Source organism: Daucus carota, chromosome 6 (genome assembly GCF_001625215.2).
Source record: "Daucus carota subsp. sativus chromosome 6, DH1 v3.0, whole genome shotgun sequence".
NCBI lineage: Eukaryota > Viridiplantae > Streptophyta > Magnoliopsida > Apiales > Apiaceae > Daucus > Daucus carota.
Genome location: NC_030386.2, coordinates 32,874,699 through 32,883,508, shown reverse-complemented (window position 1 = coordinate 32,883,508; position 8,810 = coordinate 32,874,699). Strand labels below are relative to the sequence as shown.

At 33.8% G+C, this 8,810-nt stretch overlaps 1 long non-coding RNA gene across 3 annotated transcripts; it reads left to right on the top strand.

The window, feature by feature from the left end:
- Nucleotides 1–4,584: 4,584 nt before the first annotated feature.
- On the top strand, nucleotides 4,585–7,903 carry LOC135146976 (uncharacterized). 3 transcript variants are annotated; one of them, XR_010284176.1, is made up of 3 exons: nucleotides 4,585–4,764; nucleotides 6,545–6,738; nucleotides 7,603–7,903. It is a non-coding gene; the product is annotated as an uncharacterized LOC135146976 (long non-coding RNA). The 3 variants fall into 3 exon arrangements; XR_010284174.1 differs by lacking the exon at nucleotides 4,585–4,764 and having other exon boundaries at nucleotides 6,217–6,738; XR_010284175.1 differs by lacking the exon at nucleotides 4,585–4,764 and having other exon boundaries at nucleotides 6,217–7,430.
- Nucleotides 7,904–8,810: the final 907 nt, after the last annotated feature.

Genomic DNA, 8,810 nt, shown 5'->3' with positions numbered 1-8,810 from the left:
AGCATGATTACGTGTTAAGTGATATGTGATAAGTTTAAAGGGGTATATAAGTGGGTATCGATATACGTGATATGTATATGCGATATATTGTTTAGTGACTATAGTATTATCTTATTCTCGTAAAGGATTTGGACGAGACGTGTACGCTCGAAGACGTCAGAAAGTCGGAATGGTATTGCAAAGCGAATAAGGGATGATTGAGTAAGCGAAGCGAAGTGGCGAATAGAGTATAGCTAGAGATGGTCTAGAGATTACGAGATGCATAGATTGTGAAGGTGGAAAGATGAGATAGAGATGTGAGACTGGAGTCAGATTTAAGGCAAGTATCCTATACCCTTCTTTTGGATATCTTGCAATTATTCTGATCCATTCTTTTCGTATGTGTTGCAAATATTTGTTCCTCTCTTTTTCATATTTGAAAGTGTAAATATTTTATCCATCCTTTTCAAATCCTCAAAAAATTCAGATAATTCTAGTTTTACAAATTAATTCGAAGTTCAGATTGTCATTGAAGCATGTGTTGCTCAGTGATAGTTAGAGCTTTGAATGAATTGGGATCTTCTTGATTATTCAACCCTCCATTGTCATGCTGGTTTAGCAGGCTAAATTCAGTTGCTTAGCCGATAATGGAGGATACTGAATAGTTGAGGATTTCCTGAACTGTGATTATGAAATGATGGATCATGATTTATGAATAGATTATTATCAAAGTTTGAATTGGAATTATTCTGTTGTTGATGATATTTATGATGATGTTCTGTTAATTTACATTGGCTTCTTGAATTGAATTAGAGAATTGGATTATTGTTTTTATATAAACCTGTGGACCAGATTCGTGGTCATGTTAGGCCAATGAGTGCCTTGGATCCAGTGATAGAGCATGGCGGGGCCTGCTCGGGGTTAGTGCGGAACTGATCAGCTGCCTAACCTTTGTTTTAATTAAAATGTGATAGTCCAATTCGATAATTCTCTTGGAAAGATTGAATTACTCCAGTATTCCATTGATGCAAGGTATTGTGAATCAGTCTATACAATACCTTAATCTTATGAATTTATGTCGAATCTTTTACTAAAGTATCTTGAGCCTTTGAACTTCTATCATATTGATTCAGAATTGTTTTTGTTTGTTATTACTTGCTGAGCATTGTTGCTCACTCTTGCTATTCTCTTTTAACCATTTCAGAAAGGATTAAAGATGAATGGCTAGACTATGATTGCGAGTAAGGCTAATGCTAGGCGAGGAGACAGAGTTGAGGATCCAGTGATCGAGGAGTGTTCAGGAAAGTTGATGAGGTTGGTGCAAGCTGGAATAGTTGACAGTGATTCTTCTTATCGAAGATGATCTGATTTGGTAAGAGAAGTTGTGTAATATTAGTGGTGGATTCTAATTTCAATACTGTAACCTGGATGCGATCCTGTTGCTTTTAGGGGGTTTAAATGTTCTCTTTCGAATCATTTATTAAAGTTTAAATGTTCTCTTGAAATTCTCTTATTATGGCTTTCAAGTTTGAAATTCAGGTTTTGAAATCATTTGATTTCTGTTCTTTTTCAAATATTTTCCGGTTTTAAATTCTTTTGATTTTCATTTTCTTTTAAAAGAAAAAAAATACAGGTTTCCAAAGTGTTTTAAAAATGGTTTGTGTGGTGACGTCAGAATCCAGACCCCCGGATTTCTGGACTGTCACAGTTGGTATCAGAGCAACAGGTTATAAGTATTTGAAATTAGAATATAGATCATAGTTTAGGTTTTCTAGAGAAAAATGTGGTGTAACCTCACATAGAGGTATGGTCGGACTATTTAGGAATAGTCTAGAGATGTGAGTGAAGCATAGAGTTTTGTTAGATGATCAAGTTAAGTATGGATATTTAAGGAGATTAGGATTCTTGGGTTTAGACATATGATTTCTAGTATGTTGACTAATTGAGATGGTGAATTGTGGAAAAGGTCAGTATTAGACCTATATGGAAGAATTCGATAGTGAATGATTGAGTTGAGAATGGTGAAAATGCAGAGTTCAAAGTATTCTGACTATACTGCATAGTTGAAAATGGTCTATTGTATTGATTTGAGAATGATAAAGATGCATGGTTCGTAATATGTTGACCATGTCAGATATTTGGAAGATGTATATTGTTTTGAGTGAAGATATGAAGAGTAAGTGTAGAGTATGAGTTGTATTGGATTAGAAGGAGAGATTGGTAGATAGAGGTTGATAGGTGAGAAGTGAATGATAGAGAGTACGTGGAATTGAGTCCAGTTATTAGAGATGATGTCTACGAGTAAGTTAGAACGTTAGTCCTCGACGACAACGCTTCGAGCTAATCGGGATTTCAAATGGCATCAAGGTGGGCCCATAACCCACAGGTTGATGATCCAGACAATCGAAGATACATTACGTGTTTGTGCTATGGATTTCAAAGGCAACTGGGATAAAGTAGAAGAATGTAAACTACATGGACCAGAGTTATTACGGACGATAACGTCTACGATGACATCTTACGAGGCTATTACGAGTCAACATCGATCGATTATCGAGAACGTTGAAAAGAAGACATATATCAAACAATGATTTATTGAAGTAGAGTCGGAATCTGAGAAGACCTTGGCAATACCTCTCTTCAACTAAAGATTCTTTTGATTGTTTTCTCATCAGTGAGATATTATCATGATATCTTTTCTACAAAAGTTTTGATAAATGAGATCTTAATTTCTCAAATTCTAAGATGATAATGATATTGATTATTGGTGTGAGTTAGTATTGAATCGGTGTATGATAAAGGCGTGTTTATGAAGAGACAGTGGAATTCCTTGATATTATTTGATATCCCTTGATATTCTTTCATATTCTTTGATATCCCTTAATATTTGTTGATATTCTTTGACATTCTTTGATATTCGATGATATCTTTTCAATATTTCTTAATATATTCCTCGATAATCCTTAACATTCTTTGATGCTCCTTGAGATTTCTTGGATTCTTTCCATCTGACTGGGATGAACAACCCTATGTATAGGGGACACAAGGTATACCTGTCTGTGTGATAGGAGTTGGATGGGACGCCATCACTTGTGTGTGTTGTGATTACAAGAAGGTTAACAACCTTTAGTAGTGTCTAATATGGACACGCAACATTAAGTTCAATTGATCTTATTGATCTCCCAGTCACTTTTATATTCCAATGTGACCTATCTTGAAAACATCTTGTTCCTCCAAATTTTCCCAAAGATTGATTCTTGGGAAATGAATTTTGTAATTGTGAAAGTTTGATTTTCCTATTTCTTTGAAGTCAAAGGTATGCCAAGATTGATCAAAAGGCGGATGAGCATGTGATATTATGAAGCGTGTACAATGATCTTATAAATGATATGTTTTAGTTCTCATCGCGGATTCTGAGGACAGAATCCTTATAAGGGGGGTAGAATGTAATATCCCATATTATTAAATTTAGATTTGATTATTATAAATCTATTTGTCTAAATATTATTGCTGGCTTTAGTTGAAAAGTGAATTGATTATGTGAATAGTTTTATATGATTATACTTGTTATGTGGATTAATATGGATTTTACAGATTATGCGTCCTCCTTCTTTCTCTGATTCCGAGGACGGAATCCCTATAAGGAGGGTAGATTGTAATAACCCGGATTTTAAAAATATTTTTATTAATATTATAAATGATTTTCTTAAAAAGAAAGGAATAAGATTTAATATTTTATTCCAGTTTAATGAGTTTTCAAAGTTTTATATTTAAACCCCGGGTTATTGTGTTATTGATAAATGATTATATTTTTAAAACTGATTTTCATATATTGTTTCGAAAATTTTAGATGATTATTATGTGAATATATGTGTGATGTGAGTAAGTGGTATTGGTGGATTTGTTGGTTAATTAGTTATGGTTAATTATGAGTATTACATGATTAATATATGAATTTTTGTGAATTTTGTGTTATCTAGTTTATTGAGCTGAATGCTCGTATGTGTTCGTATTCGCGAGATTTCAATTTCTATATGTTCAGGAGAAAATATAGTTTATTTGGATATTTTCATATCGATTTATGGAATGTTAGATGATTTTATAATCGATTTACGGATTTAATTGTGTATATTTATATTAATATATTAATTATTTGACTTCCGTAAAACCGTCCACTCGTAACGGTGTACCAAATTTTCTTCCCGGAAGTTTCGAGAAAACTCACCTTTAGCTTAATTTGAATATTCCGGACATTTTTCGTGTTTTGACTTTTTCGATCCGGAGTACGGTTTTCCCTGGAGTCGGTCCGGCGGAGTTTTTCGGGTATTGTAATTGTCGATAATTATCCGTTTGTCTCGATAAACGTGAAACGGGATATTTTCTTCATCCTTATCATGTAATAATTGCAGTGGGACCCGCAGACCAATAATTGAGTTAAAAAGCCCCGTTTTGATGATTATCTTGAAAACTAGTACCGATTGGACCCCGCTTTATTAATATAAAGCTATTATATACGTATTTTCATGTCATAAACAATCCAAAGGGGTACCAATTATTCTTAAATATAAATAACTTCCTCCTGTGCCTAAAGTTCTCCGTAACTTCATTTCCACATTTCATTTCACGAAAACCGAGAGAAACCGAGCGGTGTTCTTCGTGTTCTTCGTAATCAAACGAAGATTTGAAGGTGTTATTGGAGTCAGAATCAAGCGTGTAAATAGTCAAAACGAAGATATCGAGGAGTAGAATCCATATCAATGATCATAAACAGCATGAGATTAACAGGTAAGGAGTAATTGAAGATTAAAAATTCGAGTTAATAGGAATTAAAAGAGGGCTTTTTGATTTTGATGTTATTTATGTGTTTTTATGGTTGTATGTTGTAGATAATTGAATTATAAGCATTTTGGTATATCATATGAGTGATTTGGACTTCAGTAACGTGTTTAATTGTGAGTTTGATTCTCGAAATGAAGAACTAGGGTTAGAAATTCGTTTGAATGTTCTAAATCGATTTTGGGGTTTTGTAATTGGGTGATTCTGGGTTTGATTGAGTGGTACTGTCGAGTTTTGTAGAGTGAGGGGATGCTATACATGTAATCAGATCATGTGTAGGTGGCCGGAATCGCTCGCCGGAGTTTATGGAACTCAACGGCGGCGAGTTCTTTTCGGAGCTTTTCCGGTTAATTGGTGCTTGGTTTGAAGAAAGTGACCATGGGTGTGAGATCCTGGCACCTAGGTCTAGTGAACTGCAATTTTTGGAGGCCATCTGGGTGGCTGGGGCACCGCCGGTAGGCGGCAGCGCCGTTCCGGCGAAACAGGGGGGAGGAGACGGCATAATTGCTGTTTAATCCCCCAAGTTTTGTCAAACTTGCATAGTTGTCCTACAGTTTGAAAACTTACGGTTTTCACACTAAACTTTTCAGTTTTGTAACTTTAAACCCTGGACAAAACTTTCAAAAGTTTACAAAATAAACCTTTTGATTTAATTTTCTAAAATTGTTTTATTTAATTATTTTAAATTCCAAAAATAGTTTTTAATTATTTTTTTATTCAAAAATAAATCTAAATTAGTTTGTTAATTAATTTTAATTAGTAATTAATTATTTTAATTGGTCAATTAATTTAAATATTAATTGATTAATTATTTTAATTAATTATTAATTGATTTTAATTGATTAATTAATTGGATTTAATTAATCCTTTTTGATTTAAAAATTCCGAAAAATAGTTTCGAGCTTTAAAATATTTTTCCAAATTATTTTCAAGGCTCGATAATTGTTTATGAATGATTTCAAGTGCAATTTCAAGTATTTGGGACTTGATTATTTATTCAAAAAAGTGATTCTTTTATCGATTTTAATTCCGAAAAATGTTTAAAAATTCTGGAAAATTCCCGAAAAATCATTTTTAACCCAAGAGTTGATTTGATATCAATTGGGATGGGAAACCTTATGAGAAATGCATTGTCAGCTCTCTGTCTGATGCATTATTATACCGAAAGGGAGTTAGAAAACGGTTTTGAACATATCTTTTGATCCGTAAGGCGGAATCGAGTGAAACGAAAGAGAGATGAAAGCTTATAAAGCCTATTTTAATGTGACATAATAATAGGATTGAGTCTAGAATGTGACTATGTGTTGTTTAAAATGTAGAATGTGATTATATGTGATCTAATTGTTATAAATTGATGGTTACGTGAAGGCTGTGCTTATTTATAATCTTATAAATGTGATAAATGATTCGTATGATTGATATTGGATAAGTATATATGGATTATAGCTATTGGATTTTGTTGGTTGATTAATGATTGAGATAGGATAATAGGTGGATAGTCTTATACATAGACGAGACGATGTCGGATTTTCGATAAGGATTTATATGATAAGTGATTGATAATATGTTAGGTGGTATATGACTTGACTATATGGTAGAGTCAAAGCATGATTACGTGTTAAGTGATATGTGATAAGTTTAAAGGGGTATATAAGTGGGTATCGATATACGTGATATGTATATGCGATATATTGTTTAGTGACTATAGTATTATCTTATTCTCGTAAAGGATTTGGACGAGACGTGTACGCTCGAAGACGTCAGAAAGTCGGAATGGTATTGCAAAGCGAATAAGGGATGATTGAGTAAGCGAAGCGAAGTGGCGAATAGAGTATAGCTAGAGATGGTCTAGAGATTACGAGATGCATAGATTGTGAAGGTGGAAAGATGAGATAGAGATGTGAGACTGGAGTCAGATTTAAGGCAAGTATCCTATACCCTTCTTTTGGATATCTTGCAATTATTCTGATCCATTCTTTTCGTATGTGTTGCAAATATTTGTTCCTCTCTTTTTCATATTTGAAAGTGTAAATATTTTATCCATCCTTTTCAAATCCTCAAAAAATTCAGATAATTCTAGTTTTACAAATTAATTCGAAGTTCAGATTGTCATTGAAGCATGTGTTGCTCAGTGATAGTTAGAGCTTTGAATGAATTGGGATCTTCTTGATTATTCAACCCTCCATTGTCATGCTGGTTTAGCAGGCTAAATTCAGTTGCTTAGCCGATAATGGAGGATACTGAATAGTTGAGGATTTCCTGAACTGTGATTATGAAATGATGGATCATGATTTATGAATAGATTATTATCAAAGTTTGAATTGGAATTATTCTGTTGTTGATGATATTTATGATGATGTTCTGTTAATTTACATTGGCTTCTTGAATTGAATTAGAGAATTGGATTATTGTTTTTATATAAACCTGTGGACCAGATTCGTGGTCATGTTAGGCCAATGAGTGCCTTGGATCCAGTGATAGAGCATGGCGGGGCCTGCTCGGGGTTAGTGCGGAACTGATCAGCTGCCTAACCTTTGTTTTAATTAAAATGTGATAGTCCAATTCGATAATTCTCTTGGAAAGATTGAATTACTCCAGTATTCCATTGATGCAAGGTATTGTGAATCAGTCTATACAATACCTTAATCTTATGAATTTATGTCGAATCTTTTACTAAAGTATCTTGAGCCTTTGAACTTCTATCATATTGATTCAGAATTGTTTTTGTTTGTTATTACTTGCTGAGCATTGTTGCTCACTCTTGCTATTCTCTTTTAACCATTTCAGAAAGGATTAAAGATGAATGGCTAGACTATGATTGCGAGTAAGGCTAATGCTAGGCGAGGAGACAGAGTTGAGGATCCAGTGATCGAGGAGTGTTCAGGAAAGTTGATGAGGTTGGTGCAAGCTGGAATAGTTGACAGTGATTCTTCTTATCGAAGATGATCTGATTTGGTAAGAGAAGTTGTGTAATATTAGTGGTGGATTCTAATTTCAATACTGTAACCTGGATGCGATCCTGTTGCTTTTAGGGGGTTTAAATGTTCTCTTTCGAATCATTTATTAAAGTTTAAATGTTCTCTTGAAATTCTCTTATTATGGCTTTCAAGTTTGAAATTCAGGTTTTGAAATCATTTGATTTCTGTTCTTTTTCAAATATTTTCCGGTTTTAAATTCTTTTGATTTTCATTTTCTTTTAAAAGAAAAAAAATACAGGTTTCCAAAGTGTTTTAAAAATGGTTTGTGTGGTGACGTCAGAATCCAGACCCCCGGATTTCTGGACTGTCACAGTTGGTATCAGAGCAACAGGTTATAAGTATTTGAAATTAGAATATAGATCATAGTTTAGGTTTTCTAGAGAAAAATGTGGTGTAACCTCACATAGAGGTATGGTCGGACTATTTAGGAATAGTCTAGAGATGTGAGTGAAGCATAGAGTTTTGTTAGATGATCAAGTTAAGTATGGATATTTAAGGAGATTAGGATTCTTGGGTTTAGACATATGATTTCTAGTATGTTGACTAATTGAGATGGTGAATTGTGGAAAAGGTCAGTATTAGACCTATATGGAAGAATTCGATAGTGAATGATTGAGTTGAGAATGGTGAAAATGCAGAGTTCAAAGTATTCTGACTATACTGCATAGTTGAAAATGGTCTATTGTATTGATTTGAGAATGATAAAGATGCATGGTTCGTAATATGTTGACCATGTCAGATATTTGGAAGATGTATATTGTTTTGAGTGAAGATATGAAGAGTAAGTGTAGAGTATGAGTTGTATTGGATTAGAAGGAGAGATTGGTAGATAGAGGTTGATAGGTGAGAAGTGAATGATAGAGAGTACGTGGAATTGAGTCCAGTTATTAGAGATGATGTCTACGAGTAAGTTAGAACGTTAGTCCTCGACGACAACGCTTCGAGCTAATCGGGATTTCAAATGGCATCAAGGTGGGCCCATAACCCACAGGTTGATGATCCAGACAATCGAAGATA